Source organism: Rhipicephalus microplus, chromosome 8 (genome assembly GCF_043290135.1).
Source record: "Rhipicephalus microplus isolate Deutch F79 chromosome 8, USDA_Rmic, whole genome shotgun sequence".
In the NCBI taxonomy this organism is placed as follows: domain Eukaryota; kingdom Metazoa; phylum Arthropoda; class Arachnida; order Ixodida; family Ixodidae; genus Rhipicephalus; species Rhipicephalus microplus.
The window spans coordinates 138,128,429-138,140,006 of NC_134707.1; the positions used below are offsets into that span (position 1 = coordinate 138,128,429).

Here is an 11,578-nt window from a genome sequence, read left to right on the forward strand (position 1 = left end):
TTTCTAGTTGTGGAGTTTCTAGTTGTGGAGTTTCTAGTTGTGGAGTCTCTAGTTGTGTGGTTTCTAGCTGCGGAGTTTCTAGTTGCGGAGTTTGTATTTGTGGAGTATTAGCTGCGGAGTTTCTAGTTGCAGAGTCTCTGATTGTGGAGTTTCTAGTTTCGGAGTCTCTAGTTGTGGAGTTTCTAGTTGTGGAGTTTCCAGTTGTAGAGTTTCTAGTTGTGAAGTTTCAAGTTGTGGAGTTTCTAGTTGTGGAGTCTCAAGTTGTGGAGTTCAAAGTTGTGGAGTTTCAAGTTGTGGAGTCTCTAGTTGTGGAGTTTCTAGTTGCAGAGTATCTAGTTGTGGAGTTTCCATTTGTGGAGCTTCTAGTTGTGGAGTTGCGGAGTCTCTGGTTGTGGAGTTTCTTGTTGTGGAGTTTCTAGTTGTGGAGTTTTGAGTTGTGGAGTCTCTAGTTGTGGAGTTTCTAGTTGTGGAGTTTCCAGTTGTGGAGTATCTAGTTGTGGAGTTTCCAGTTGTGAAGTATCAAGTTGTGGAGTTTCCAGATGTGGAGTATCTAGTTGTGGAGTTTTAAGTTGTGGAGTTTGTAGTTGCGGAGTTTTTAATAGAGGAGTTTTTAGTTGTGAAGCTTCAAGTTGCGGAGGCTCAAGTTGTGGAGTTTCCAGTTGTGGAGTTTTTAGTTGTGGAGTTTCTATTTGTTGAGTTTCTAATTGTGAAGTCTCCAGTTTTGCAGTTTCTAGTTGTGGAGTTTCTAGATATGAAATTTCTAGTTGCCGAGTCTGTATTTGTAGAGTTTCTAGTTGTGGAGTTCCTAGTTGTGGAGTCTCTAGCTGCGGAGTTTCTAGTTGCGGACTTTCTAGTTGTGGAGTTTCTGGTTGTGGAGTTTCTAGTTGAGGAGTTTCAAGTTGTGGAGTTTCTAGTTGTAGAGTCTCTAGTTGTGGAGTTTCTGGTTGTGGAGTTTCTAGTTGAGGAGTTTCAAGTTGTGGAGTTTCTAGTTGTAGATTCTCTAGTTGCGAAGTTTCTAGTTGTGAAGTTTCTAGTTGCGGAGTTTCTAGTTTTTGGAGTTTCTAGTTTTGGAGTTTCTAGTTGTAGAGTCTCCTGTTGCGGAGTTTCTAGTTGCGGAGTTTCTAGTTGGGGAGTTTCCAGTTGTGGAGTTTCTAGTTGTGGAGTTTCTATTTGTGCAGTCTCAAGTTGTGGAGTTTGAAGTTGTGGAGTTTCAAGTTGTGGAGTCTATAGTTGTGGTGTTTCTAGTTGTAGATTTTCTAGTTGTGGAGTATCTAGTTGTGGATTTTCCAGTTGTGGAGTTTCTAGTTGTTGAGTTGCGGAGTCTCTAGTTGTTGAGTATCTAGTTGCAGAGTCTCTAGTTGTGGAGTTTCAAGTTGTGGAGTCTCTAGATGTGGAGTTTCTAGTTGTGGAGTTTCTAGTTGTGGAGTTTCTAGTTGTGGAGTTTCCAGTTGTGGAGTTTCTAGTTGTGGAGTTTCTAGTTGTGGAGTCCCTAGTTGTGGAGTTTCTAGTTACGGAGTCAATAGTTGTGGAGTTCCACGTTGCGGAGTCTCAAGCTGTGGAGTTTCTAGTTGTTGAGTTTATAGTTGTGGAGTTTCCAGTTGTTGAGTTTCTAGTTTGAAGTCTCTAGTTGTAGATTCTCTACTTGTGGAGTTTCTAGTTGCGGAGTCTCTAGCTGTGGATTTTTAGTAGCGTAATTTAAGGTTGTGAGGTTTCAAGTTGTGGAGTTTCTAGTTGTGGAATTTCTAGCAGCGGAGTTTCTAATTGCGGAGTTTCTATTTGTGGAGTTTCTAGCTGCGGAGTTTCTAGTTGCGGAGTCTCTGGTTGTGGAGTTTCTAGTTGCGGAATCTCTCGTTGTGGAGTTTCTAGTTGTGGAGTTTCTAGTTGTGGAGTTTCCAGTTGTGAAGTTTTTAGTGGTGGCCTTTCTAGACACAAAATTTCTTGTAGCTGAGTCTCTATTTGTGGAGTTTGTAGTTGTGGAGTTTCTAGTAGCAGAGTTACTAGTTGTAGAGTTTCTAGTTGTGGAGTTTCAAGTTGTGGAGTCTCTAGTTGCGGAGTATCTAGTTGTGGAGTTTCCAGTTGTGGAGTTTCTAGTTGTGGAATTGCGGAGTCTCTAGTTGTGGAGTTTCTAGCTGTGGAGTTTCTAGTTGTGGAATTGCGGAGTCTCTAGTTGTGGAGTACCTAGTTGTGGAGTTTCCAGTTGTGGAGTTTCTAGTTGTGGAGTTGCGGAGTCTCTGGTTGTGGAGTTTCTAGTTTTGGAGTTTCTAGTTGTGGAGTTTCAAGTTGTGGAGTCTCTAGTTGTGGAGTTTCTAGTTGTGGAGTTGTCTGTTGTGGAGTATCTAGTTGTGGAGTTTCCAGTTGTGGAGTTTTTAGTTGTGGAGTTTCTAGTTGTTGAGTTTCTAGTTGTGAAGTCTCTAGTTTTGCAGTTTCTAGTTGTGGAGTTTCTAGATAAGAAATTTCTAGTTGCCGAGTCTGTATTTGTGGAGTTTGAAGTTGTGGAGTTTCTAGTTGTGGAGTTTCTAGTTGTGGAGTCTCTAGTTGCGGAGTTTCTAGTTGCGGACTTTCTAGTTGTGGAGTTTCTGGTTGTGGAGTTTCTAGTTGAGGAGTTTCAAGTTGTGGAGTTTCTAGTTGTGGAGTTTCAAGTTGTGGAGTCTCTAGTTGCGGAGTATCTAGTTGTGGAGTTTCCAGTTGTGGAGTTTCTAGTTGTGGAAATGCGGAGTCTAGTTGTGGAGTTTCTAGTTGTGGAGTTTCTAGTTGTGGAATTGCGGAGTATCTAGTTGTGGAGTTTCACGTTGCGGAGTCTCAAACTGTGGAAATTCTAGTTGTTGAGTTTTTAGTTGTGGAGTTTCCAGTTGTTGAGTTTCTAGTTTGAAGTCTCTAGTTGTAGATTCTCTAGTTGTGGAGTTTCTAGTTGCGGAATCTCTAGCTGTGGATTTTCTAGTTGCGTAATTTAAGGTTGTGAGGTTTCAAGTTGTGGAGTTTCTAGTTGTGGAATTTTTAGTTGTGGAGTCTCTAGTTGTGTAGTTTCTAGCTGCGGAGTTTCTAGTTGCGGAGTTTCTATTTGTGGAGTTTCTAGCTGTGGAGTTTCTAGTTGCGGAGTCTCTGGTTGTGGAGTTTCTAGTTGCGGGATCTCTAGTTGTGGAGTTTCTAGTTGTGGAGTTTCTAGTTGTGGAGTTTCCAGTTGTGGAGTTTTTAGTGGTGGAGTTTGTAGTTGTGGAGTTTCTAGTTGTGGAGTTTCCTGTTGTGGAGTATCTAGTTGTGGAGTTTCCATTTGTGAAGTATCTAGTTGTGGAGTTTCCATTTTTGGAGTATCATGTTGTGGAGTTTGAAGTTGTGGAGTTTCTAGTTGTAGATTTTCTAGTTGTGGAGTATCTAGTTGTGGATTTTCCAGTTGTGGAGTTTCTAGTTGTTGAGTATCTAGTAGTGGAGTTTTGAGTTGTGGAATTTCTAGTTGTGGAGTTTTTAGTTGCGGAGTTTCTAGTTGTGGAGTTTCAAGTTGCGGAGTCTCAAGCTGGGGAGTTTCTAGTTGTTGAGTTTTTAGTTGGGGAGTTTCTAGTTGTTGAGTTTCAAGTTTGAAGTCTCTAGTTGTAGATTCTCTAGTTGTGGAGTCTCTAGTTTAGGAGTTTCTAGTTGAAGAGTTTTTTGTTGTGGAGTGTCTAGTTGTGGAGTTTCCAGTTGTGGAGTTTCGAGTTGTGGAGTTTCTAGTTGCAGAGTCTCTAGTTGTGGAGCTTCAAGTTGTGGAGTCTTTAGTTGTGGAGTTTCTAGTTGCCGAGTTTCTAGTTGTGAAGTATCTAGTAGTGGAGTTTCCAGTTGTGGAGTCCCTAGTTGTGGAGTTTCTAGTTGCGGAGTCTCAAGCTGTGGAGTTTCAAGTTGTGGAGTTTCTAGTTGTGGAGTCTCAAGTTCTGGAGTTCAAAGTTGTGGAGTTTCAAGTTTTGGAGTCTCTAGTTGTGGAGTTTCTAGTTGCAGAGTATCTAGTTGTGGAGTTTCCAGTTGTGGAGTTTCTAGTTGTGAAGTTGCGGAGTCTCTGGTTGTGGAGTTTTTAGTTGTGGAGTTTCTAGTTGTGGAGTTTCGAGTTGTGGAGTCTCTAGTTGTGGAGTTTCTAGTTGTGGAATTTTGAGTTGTGGAGTTTCTAGTTGTGGAGTTTCTAGTTGCGGAATCTCTAGCTGTGGATTTTCTAGTTGCGTAACTTAAGGTCGTGAGGTTTCAAGTTGTGGAGTTTCTAGTTGTGGAGTTTCTAGTTGTGGAGTTTCTAGTTGTGGAGTCTCTAGTTGTGTGGTTTCTAGCTGCGGAGTTTCTAGTTGTGGAGTTTCTATTTGTGGAGTATCTAGCTGCAGAGTTTCTAGTTGCAGAGTCTCTGATTGTAGAGTTTCAAGTTTCGGAGTCTCTAGTTGTGGAGTTTCTAGTTGTGGAGTTTCTAGTTGTGGAGTTTCCAGTTGTGGAGTTTTATTTGTGGACTTTCTAGACATGAAATTTCTTGTAGCCGAGTCTCTATTTGTGGAGCTTGTAGTTGTGGAATTTCTAGTTGTTGAGTTTCTAATTGTGGAGTCTCTAGTTGCAGAGTTTCTAGTTGTGGAGTTTCTAGTTGTGGAGTTTCTGGTTGTGGAGTTTCTAGTTGTGAAGTGTCAAGTTGTGGAGTTTCTAGTTGTGGAGTCTCAAGTTGTGGAGTTCAAAGTTGTGGAGTTTCAAGTTTTGGAGTCTCTAGTTGTGGAGTTTCTAGTTGCAGAGTATCTAGTTGTGGAGTTTCCAGTTGTGGAGTTTCTAGTTGTGGAGTTGCAGAGTCTCTGGTTGTGGAGTTTCTAGTTGTGGAGTTTCTAGTTTTGGAGTTTCGAGTTGTGGAGTCTCTAGTTGTGGAGTTTCTAGTTGTGGAGTTTCCAGTTGTGGAGTATCTAGTTGTGGAGTTTCCAGTTGTGAAGTATCTAGTTGTAGAGTTTCAAGTTGTGGAGTATCTAGTTGTGGAGTTTTGAGTTGTGGAGTTTCTAGTTGCGGAGTTTTTAATAGAGGAGTTTCTAGTTGTGAAGTTTCAAGTTGCGGAGTCTCAAGTTGTGGAGTTTCCAGTTGTGGAGTTTTTAGTTGTGAAGTTTCTATTTGTTGAGTTTCTAATTGTGAAGTCTCTAGTTTTGCAGTTTCTAGTTGTGGAGTTTCTAGATATGAAATTTCTAGTTGCCGAGTCTGTATTTGTGGAGTTTGAAGTTGTGGAGTTTCTAGTTGTGGAGTTCCTAGTTGTGGAGTCTCTAGCTGCGGAGTTTCTAGTACCGGGCTTTCTAGTTGTGGAGTTTCTGGTTGTGGAGTTTCTAGTTGAGGAGTTTCAAGTTGTGGAGTTTCTAGTTGTAGAGTCTCTAGTTGCGGAGTTTCTAGTTGTGAAGTTTCTAGTTGCGGAGTTTCTAGTTTTGGAGTTTCTAGTTGTGGAGTTTCTAGTTGTAGAGTCTCCTGTTGCGGAGTTTCTAGTTGCGGAGTTTCTAGTTGGGGAGTTTCCAGTTTTGGAGTTTCTAGTTGTGGAGTTTCTATTTGTGCAGTCTCAAGTTGTGGAGTTTAAACTTGTGGAGTTTCAAGTTGTGGAGTCTATAGTTGTGGTGTTTCTAGTTGTAGATTTTCTAGTTGTGGAGTATCTAGTTGTGGATTTTCCAGATGTGAAGTTTCTAGTTGTTGAGTTGCGGAGTCTATAATTGTTGAGTTTCTAGTTGCAGAGTCTCTAGTTGTTGAGTTTCAAGTTGTGGAGTCTCTAGATGTGGAGTTTCTAGTTGTCGAGTTTCCAGTTGTGGAGTCCCTAGTTGTGGAGTTTCTAGTTGCGGAGTCTATAGTTGTGGAGTTCCACGTTGCGGAGTCTCAAGCTGTGGAGTTTGTAGTCGTTGAGTTTAGAGTTGTGGAGTTTCCAGTTGCTGAGTTTCTAGTTTGAAGTCTCTAGTTGTAGATTCTCTACTTGTGGAGTTTCTAGTTGCGGAGTCTCTAGCTGTGGATTTTTAGTTGCGTAATTTAAGGTTGTGAGGTTTCAAGTTGTGGAGTTTCTAGTTGTGGAATTTCTAGCAGCGGAGTTTCTAATTGCGGAGTTTCTATTTGTGGAGTTTCTAGCTGCGGAGTTTCTAGTTGCGGAGTCTCTGGTTGTGGAGTTTCTAGTTGTGGAGTTTCTAGTTGTGGAGTTTCCAGTTGTGAAGTTTTTAGTGGTGGCCTTTCTAGACACGAAATTTCTTGTAGCTGAGTCTCTATTTGTGGAGTTTGTAGTTGTGGAGTTTCTAGTAGCAGAGTTTCTAGTTGTGGAGTTTCAAGTTGTGGAGTCTCTAGTTGCGGAGTATCTAGTTGTGGAGTTTCCAGTTGTGGAGTTTCTAGTTGTGGAATTGCGGAGTCTCTAGTTGTGGAGTTTCTAGTTGTGGAGTTTCTAGTTGTGGAATTGCGGAGTCTCTTGTTGTGGAGTATCTAGTTGTGGAGTTTCCAGTTGTGGAGTTTCTAGTTGTGGAGTTGCGGAGTCTCTGGTTGTGGAGTTTCTAGTTGTGGAGTTTCTAGTTGTGGAGTTTCGAGTTGTGGAGTCTCTAGTTGTGGAGTTTCTAGTTGTGGAGTTTTCTGTTGTGGAGTATCTAGTTGTGGAGTTTCGAGTTGTGAAGTATCTAGTTGTGAAGTTTCCAGTTGTGGAGTATCTAGTTGTGGAGTTTTAAGTTGTAGAGTTTCTAGTTGCGGAGTTTCTAGTTGCGGAGTTTTTAATAGCGGAGTTTCTAGTTGTGGAGTTTCTAGTTGTGGAGTTTCTAGTTGTGGAGTTTCTAGTTGTGGAGTTTCCAGTTGTGGAGTTTCTAGTTGTGGAGTTTCTAGTTGTGGAGTCCCTAGTTGTGGAGTTTCTAGTTACGGAGTCAATAGTAGTGGAGTTCCACGTTGCAGAGTCTCAAGCTGTGGAGTTTCTAGTTGTTGAGTTTATATTTGTGGAGTTTCCAGTTGTTGAGTTTCTAGTTTGAAGTCTCTAGTTGTAGATTCTCTACTTGTGGAGTTTCTAGTTGCGGAGTCTCTAGCTGTGGATTATTAGTTGCGTAATTTAAGGTTGTGAGGTTTCAAGTTGTGGAGTTTCTAGTTGTGGAATTTCTAGCAGCGGAGTTTCTAATGCGGAGTTTCTATTTGTTGAGTTTCTAGCTGCGGAGTTTCTAGTTGCGGAGTCTCTGGTTGTGGAATTTCTAGTTGCGGAATCTCTCGTTGTGGAGTTTCTAGTTGTGGAGTTTCTAGTTTTGGAGTTTCCAGTTGTGAAGTTTTTAGTGGTGGCCTTTCTAGACACGAAATTTCTTGTAGCTGAGTCTCTATTTGTGTAGTTTGTAGTTGTGGAGTTTCTAGTAGCAGAGTTTCTAGTTGTAGAGTTTCTAGTTGTGGAGTTTCAAGTTGTGGAGTCTCTAGTTGCGGAGTATCTAGTTGTGGAGTTTCCAGTTGTGGAGTTTCTAGCTGTGGAGTTTCTAGTTGTGGAATTGCGGAGTCTCTAGTTGTGGAGTATCTAGTTGTGGAGTTTCCAGTTGTGGAGTTTCTAGTTGTGGAGTTGCGGAGTCTCTGGTTGTGGAGTTTCTAGTTGTGGAGTTTCTAGTTGTGGAGTTTCGAGTTGTGAAGTATCTAGTTGCGGAGTTTCTAGTTGCGGAGTTTTTAATAGCGGAGTTTCTAGTTGTGAAGATTCAAGTTGCAGAGTCTCAAGTTGTGGAGTTTCCAGTTGTGGAGTTTTTAGTTGTGGAGTTTCTAGTTGTTGAGTTTCTAGTTGTGAAGTCTCTAGTTGTACATTCTCTAGTTGTGGAGTCTCTAGTTTAGGAGTTTCTAGTTGAAGAGTTTTTGTTGTGGAGTGTCTAGTTGTGGAGTTTCCAGTTGTGGAGTTTCGAGTTGTGGAGTTTCTAGTTGCAGAGTCTCTAGTTGTGGAGCTTCAAGTTGTGGAGTTTCTACTTGCCGAGTTTCCAGTTGTGAAGTATCTAGTAGTGGAGTTTCCAGTTGTGGAGTCCCTAGTTGTGGAGTTTCTAGTTGCGGAGTCTCAAGCTGTGGAGTTTCAAGTTGTGGAGTTTCTAGTTGTGAAGTTGCGGAGTCTCTGGTTGTGGAGTTTTTAGTTATGGAGTTTCTAGTTGTGGAGTTTCAAGTTGTGGAGTCTCTAGTTGTGGAGTTTCTAGTTGTGGAATTTTGAGTTGTGGAGTTTCTAGTTGTGGAGTTTCTAGTTGCGGAATCTCTAGCTGTGGATTTTCTAGTTGCGTAACTTAAGTTCGTGAGGTTTCAAGTTGTGGAGTTTCTAGTTGTGGAGTTTCTAGTTGTGGAGTTTCTAGTTGTGGAGTCTCTAGTTGTGTGGTTTCTAGCTGCGGAGTTTCTAGTTGCGGAGTTTGTATTTGTGGAGTATTAGCTGCGGAGTTTCTAGTTGCAGTCTCTCTGATTGTGGAGTTTCTAGTTTCGGAGTCTCTAGTTGTGGAGTTTCTAGTTGTGGAGTTTCTAGTTGTGGAGTTTCCAGTTGTGGAGTTTCTAGTTGTGAAGTTTCAAGTTGTGGAGTTTCTAGTTGTGGAGTCTCAAGTTGTGGAGTTCATAGTTGTGGAGTTTCAAGTTGTGGAGTCTCTAGTTGTGGAGTTTCTAGTTGCAGAGTATCTAGTTGTGGAGTTTCCATTTGTGGAGCTTCTAGTTGTGGAGTTGCGGAGTCTCTGGTTGTGGAGTTTCTTGTTGTGGAGTTTCTAGTTGTGGAGTTTTGAGTTGTGGAGTCTCTAGTTGTGGAGTTTCTAGTTGTGGAGTTTCCAGTTGTGGAGTATCTAGTTGTGGAGTTTCCAGTTGTGAAGTATCAAGTTGTGGAGTTTCCAGATGTGGAGTATCTAGTTGTGGAGTTTTAAGTTGTGGAGTTTGTAGTTGCGGAGTTTTTAATAGAGGAGTTTTTAGTTGTGAAGCTTCAAGTTGCGGAGGCTCAAGTTGTGGAGTTTCCAGTTGTGGAGTTTTTAGTTGTGGAGTTTCTATTTGTTGAGTTTCTAATTGTGAAGTCTCCAGTTTTGCAGTTTCTAGTTGTGGAGTTTCTAGATATGAAATTTCTAGTTGCCGAGTCTGTATTTGTAGAGTTTCTAGTTGTGGAGTTCCTAGTTGTGGAGTCTCTAGCTGCGGAGTTTCTAGTTGCGGACTTTCTAGTTGTGGAGTTTCTGGTTGTGGAGTTTCTAGTTGAGGAGTTTCAAGTTGTGGAGTTTCTAGTTGTAGAGTCTCTAGTTGTGGAGTTTCTGGTTGTGGAGTTTCTAGTTGAGGAGTTTCAAGTTGTGGAGTTTCTAGTTGTGGAGTTTCTAGTTGTGGAGTTTCCAGTTGTGAAGTTTTTAGTGGTGGCCTTTCTAGACACAAAATTTCTTGTAGCTGAGTCTCTATTTGTGGAGTTTGTAGTTGTGGAGTTTCTAGTAGCAGAGTTACTAGTTGTAGAGTTTCTAGTTGTGGAGTTTCAAGTTGTGGAGTCTCTAGTTGCGGAGTATCTAGTTGTGGAGTTTCCAGTTGTGGAGTTTCTAGTTGTGGAATTGCGGAGTCTCTAGTTGTGGAGTTTCTAGCTGTGGAGTTTCTAGTTGTGGAATTGCGGAGTCTCTAGTTGTGGAGTACCTAGTTGTGGAGTTTCCAGTTGTGGAGTTTCTAGTTGTGGAGTTGCGGAGTCTCTGGTTGTGGAGTTTCTAGTTGTGGAGTTTCTAGTTGTGGAGTTTCAAGTTGTGGAGTCTCTAGTTGTGGAGTTTCTAGTTGTGGAGTTGTCTGTTGTGGAGTATCTAGTTGTGGAGTTTCCAGTTGTGGAGTTTTTAGTTGTGGAGTTTCTAGTTGTTGAGTTTCTAGTTGTGAAGTCTCTAGTTTTGCAGTTTCTAGTTGTGGAGTTTCTAGATAAGAAATTTCTAGTTGCCGAGTCTGTATTTGTGGAGTTTGAAGTTGTGGAGTTTCTAGTTGTGGAGTTTCTAGTTGTGGAGTCTCTAGTTGCGGAGTTTCTAGTTGCGGACTTTCTAGTTGTGGAGTTTCTGGTTGTGGAGTTTCTAGTTGAGGAGTTTCAAGTTGTGGAGTTTCTAGTTGTGGAGTTTCAAGTTGTGGAGTCTCTAGTTGCGGAGTATCTAGTTGTGGAGTTTCCAGTTGTGGAGTTTCTAGTTGTGGAAATTCGGAGTCTAGTTGTGGAGTTTCTAGTTGTGGAGTTTCTAGTTGTGGAATTGCGGAGTATCTAGTTGTGGAGTTTCACGTTGCGGAGTCTCAAACTGTGGAAATTCTAGTTGTTGAGTTTTTAGTTGTGGAGTTTCCAGTTGTTGAGTTTCTAGTTTGAAGTCTTTTGAGTGGGCACGGAAGCGCGATGGAAAGAACAGCCAAAGGCTTACGCACCTGTCTTTTCGTCTTGCAGTACGTCGCTGTTTTCGCGGCCGGCGTACCAGTGGCTGGTCTACGGGAAAGCTTCGCGCTCTCGGACGGAATTCGTGAAGCCGCCCCTTCCCCGGATCTTCCATTATCGGACGGAATCTGTGCTGTTGCCCCTTCACCAGACCTGCCAGAAACAGCTTGCTGGGACCTGACCAACATCGTCGAGCGCCACCTGCAGCACCACCAGTGCGCAGCTGCGACATCAACGTCATCTCGTCCGGATAGGATAAGACCCAGCATCGAGCACTATCACTGCAGTGGGCACGGAAGCGCGATGGAAAGAACAGCCAAAGGCTTACGCACCTGTCTTTTCGTCTTGCAGTACGTCGCTGTTTTCGCGGCCGGCGTACCAGTGGCTGGTCTACGGGAAAGCTTCGCGCTCTCGGACGGAATTCGTGAAGCCGCCCCTTCCCCGGATCTTCCATTATCGGACGGAATCTGTGCTGTTGCCCCTTCACCAGACCTGCCAGAAACAGCTTGCTGGGACCTGACCAACATCGTCGAGCGCCACCTGCAGCACCACCAGTGCGCAGCTGCGACATCAACGTCATCTCGTCCGGATAGGATAAGACCCAGCATCGAGCACTATCACTGCAGTGGGCACGGAAGCGCGATGGAAAGAACAGCCAAAGGCTTACGCACCTGTCTTTTCGTCTTGCAGGTTAGTTACCTTTCTAAACTGCCTTGTCGTAGCTTCCGATCTGATGAACCCTTTATTGTTGTGCTTCCGTGCCCACAAGCCGTTCTCTTGCCTTTTTGTTCTTTGCTACTACTTCTTTGTGGGGATGTAGAAAGCAACCCAGGTCCTGACAACTTAGCAGAACTAGTGAAAACGATAAAGGATTTGAACGAACGTACAAAAAGAATGGAATCAGCGCAAACAACAATATTGGACACCGTATCTGTGTTAAAAGAACAACAACAGTCAGTTTCAGAATCAATGAACGAAATAAAGGACAGACTGGCGAAAGTTGAAAACCAAACCTCCGTTTTCGAGCACTGGCAGCATGAAATGAAAGAACTACGCACCACTGTTGAGCGCCTTGAAAAAGACACTAGTAATATGCATTCGCGTCTTGATGACGCAGAGGATCGATCGCGGAGAAACAATCTTGTCTTTTATGGAATTCCAGATGCCGCAGATGAAACTTCTTTGGAATCGGAAAAAAAGATCATCAACCTCCTGACTAATACTATCCAAATTGATGTCACAAGTTCTGATATATGCCGCGCTCACAGAATAGGACGCTATGATTCAGCGAAA

The 11,578-nt window shown here is 42.6% G+C and overlaps 1 long non-coding RNA gene across 1 annotated transcript; it reads right to left on the reverse strand.

Moving 5' to 3' along the window:
- Nucleotides 1–10,278: 10,278 nt before the first annotated feature.
- On the reverse strand, nucleotides 10,279–11,144 carry LOC142769395 (uncharacterized). The gene is made up of 2 exons (XR_012885822.1): nucleotides 10,618–11,144; nucleotides 10,279–10,486 (listed from the first exon to the last, which is right to left on the reverse strand). It is a non-coding gene; the product is annotated as an uncharacterized LOC142769395 (long non-coding RNA).
- Between the last annotated feature and the right edge of the window lie 434 nt (nucleotides 11,145–11,578).